Source organism: Ipomoea triloba, chromosome 16 (assembly GCF_003576645.1).
Source record: "Ipomoea triloba cultivar NCNSP0323 chromosome 16, ASM357664v1".
NCBI classification, from domain to species: domain Eukaryota; kingdom Viridiplantae; phylum Streptophyta; class Magnoliopsida; order Solanales; family Convolvulaceae; genus Ipomoea; species Ipomoea triloba.
Genome location: NC_044931.1, coordinates 7498978 through 7502949, shown reverse-complemented (window position 1 = coordinate 7502949; position 3972 = coordinate 7498978).

Genomic DNA, 3972 nt, shown 5'->3' with positions numbered 1-3972 from the left:
GGTTGCCCCATTTCCATGGTGTATCAACCTAAGTTCTTGAAGAACAAGAGCTATTTAAGCCCCAAATCTACCCCTATTTCCATAGAAGAGAAAATGGGTTTGAGATTGGGTTTGCTCAAGTCTCCCATTCAATTTCCATTGAGATGGAAGACTTTCCAAAGACAAACAACAATCATTGGCCACTAATCATTGAAAGATAGAAATAAACCCAATTCAAAATCAAGAAACCTAAATGGGTGTTCATCCCCTTTATGCAATAATCACATAACAAGCATCAATAAATGTAATAAACACCAAATCTAACCCAATAAAAGGACTACTCACACATATTTAAAGTAAACATAGTAATATCAAACATAGAAATTATAAAAGCTCAATAAATGTAAAGAAGAGATAGAGAAAATGAAAAGAGAGTTTTACTATTAAAGATGAATAAAAGTTGTTGGAATCCCTTCCAAATCTTCAATACAAGTTCCAAGTTGTTTTCTCCAATGTTAATCTAAGCTATACTAAGCTAATAAATGATAAGGAAATGAAGAAAAATAGTTCTAAGCTCTCTAGGGTTCGGAATCCCTTCAAAAATGCAGAAAATCAGCATATATACTGTGTAGGGGCCGCGACATCCGGCCTCACATCCGGTCGGATGCTAGGCCAGATGTCCGGGCAAATTCGGTGAGGGGGCATCCGGCCGGATGCCAGGCCGCATGTGAACAAATTTTCAACTTTCTTTCCGTTTCGCGTCCCGCTGCTCCGATCCTCTTTAAGTGAAATCTAGGCCTCCAAAGTTGTTCCATTATGCTCCAAGAAGCCTCCTAATGACTCGTTGTGATCCATTTTATCTAGAAATATCAAACCACACAAACAAATCATAGATTCCATTCGAACTAAAGCACTTTGTTATAAAAAATTGTTAAAGTATGGGGTGAAAAAGTGTTAAGAATCAAAGGTATCAACTCCCCCGCACTAGAACTTTTGCTTGTCCTCAAGCAAAGACTAAAGACAAGTTACTTTCCAAGCAATGAACATTATTCACACTTCCTTCCTGTACAACCAAACAATCCACAACCCTACTCATAACAACCCGTCTTGTTTCAAGAATCATTTAGGCCTTACAAATGAGTTTCTTTCTCAAGCCAATAACCAAGCACCAAAATTATTAGATTAGGTGAGGACACTGTGTGCACAAGTGCTAAGTTGAGATTATGCAAAACATGGCTCAAGATGAGATCCCATAGGCTTGCCTTTCTTACTCCCACTAGGTCAACCTTTGGAATGCATGAAATGATCAAATAGGTCTTTATTCGGCTTATAACGGGGCTAAGAAGATCAGAGACGGGTTTAGCGAGAAAAGTCTTTAGCTATCCCATTTCTGAAGATTTCAATTTTCGTATGAAACAGATCAGCTGGTCCGAATCAGGGTTAAGGGCTTAACAAAGAAGGGGTAAGGAAAGTAAACAAAATGAGGGAATTTCACACCTATTCACAAACTAAGTTAGAAAAGATCTTGAAAATAAGGAGCAAAGGAGCGCTCTACAAAGAAGACTATACGACACTCTCAAAAGGTGGGAGTTTGACACAAAAACAAGAAAGGAATATACATTTTTGCTTTTATTCACTTTTCTTTTTTTCTTTCACTTTTCATCATTTTCAATCATCTTTTTCAAACTTTTTCAAACATCTTTTTCTTCATTTTTTTTTCTTTTTCTACTTTTCAAAGACTTTCACTTTTTTCAAAATAACAAACAAACTCTATTTATTTAGCAAAACCCCCACACTTAGACAAGACTAACAAGAGTGATGTAAACAAAGATAAGCCCCAACATGAATCTCTTCTAACTATTGAACAAGTGCTACATTCTCTCAAGGGTGGAACGGAGATATTTTTTTTCTTTTTGGCTAAAGGCTAAGGGGAAAATTAATAGGGATAAAACAAAGAAAGACTAACATCAAGGGGAACAAGTGCTAAGCACTTTATTTAGAGAACTAAAGGCTCAAAAGTGGACAACTAGTGATAAACACATATTCACAAGGTAGGCTATAAGGCTAAAGGTTAAACAAAAATGGCCTATATCATTTCAAATCATGCAATTTCCTAGGATTTCACATTGGGGAGTAATAGGGCAAGTTCTAGCAAAACAATCGTTACCGGAATCTCACATAAGCCTTCACTAGCCAAGCACAACACACAAGGTCAAGTTATTCATTTATTAAGGGCTAACAAGGCTATTGGCAAGAGAGTGAATCAATCAAGGGTTTAGCTTCAAATCATCTATCACAAGTAAGGTTGCACAAGTACCACCATACATCCTCCAACCAACAAAAAGGAAGTGTTCATATGTTTAAACAAGGAGAGCAACTACCCAAGAATTATGCACAAAGAATCATCCAAGCAAACTAAGCAAAAATTTTTTATATACAACCAAAAATCCGAACCACAAATTGACCTCCCCCCACACTAAAATCAGGCATTGTACTCGATGAACTAACAATTAAGCACAACGGGGGAAAAAAATAAAGTCAACTAAACCAAAAGTTTAAAATAAACAAAAAGTGAGAACTTAAAAATCAAATTGGGTGCTCAAAAGGGGTGGGGGTGAGAGAGAGAAAGAGAGAGATATGAGAGTGGAGGAGGCTAGGGTTGAGTTGGGAAAAAGGGGGAGAAGATTTTTTTTTCTTTTTAATAATGGGTATCCGGCCGGATGTGAGGCCCAATGCCCAGCCTCTAGAAATGCGATTTCGCACTGTAAATGGCGAGAAAACCTCCGGCCTAGCATCCGGCAGGATGCTAGGCCGGATGTTAAGCCTCTAGATCTTCAATTTCACACTGTAAATCACACAAAAACCTCCGGCCTCTCATTCGGCCGGATGGTGCCTTCTCCAAACACGAAAATTTTTCTTTTTAGCTCCAAATGCTATGATTTCAACACCAATTGATCCCCACATAACTTCTAAACAATTTAGCTCTTTAACAACTCAATTTCAATCAAATTTCCAACATCCCCAACACTCTTCAATGCATTTAGGATTATTCCTCATTCAAAATTATCAATTCACACCACCCAAAAACAATCAAATTCTCCCCAACAATGCAATGCAACACTTAAAATTTATGAAATGCAAGAGATTTGTGCCAAAGCATTTAGGGAAAAGTTCTAAACTCTTAAAAGCAAAAAGAAAGCAAGTAAAGGCTTAGAATGTAAATGCAAGGAATTTAAAATGCAAGAAGGTAAGATAACATGGGATGCCTCCCATGAAGTGCTAAGTTTATGTCGCTAGCTCGACTCGACCTCATTTTCATCATGTTTGGTTGGAGACCAAATGGTCCGGTGGCTTTTTGAGCTTGGCAAACTCCTTTCTCCATCTCTTGTAGAACCATTAGGGCCAAAGAAATTCCTTCCATTTTTCAATAGTTGATTTTTCTCATGGAGCTTAAAATTAGCCCGGTTATCAATCATGTCTCCTTGGTTGTTCTTTTGGGCCTCCTCATTTCTCTCCTCCATAGCCTTCAACATTTTGCACTCATCAACATAAGATGGTTTCCATCTTAAAGATATCAAACTCAGTCTTGTTTTCGGCCACCTCCATCACCAACTTGCCTCTTTTCAAATCAATTATAGCACCAAACACCAAACAAACACCTAAGGATTCTATCAACAAACACCAAACAAAACACTTGGAAACAACTTGGTTATGGGTTAGTACAAATAAAACAAAAACAAAAACAAAAACTTGATTTCCTAAGGATTACGTAACCTTAATGCTAGAAAAATAAAGGCAAAGACTCAATACCACCAAATTGCCAATCCCCGGCAACGACGCCAAAGTGTGATGCGATAAGTAGGGTGATGTGAAAATGGGTTATGTGTCGAAGCACGAGGATTGGGATTTATGGCACGTAGAGAGGTGTCACCTAAACTCTAGTCACCAAGGTCTTGAAATCCATAAGGATCCAAGCAAATCATTTTAAGGTTT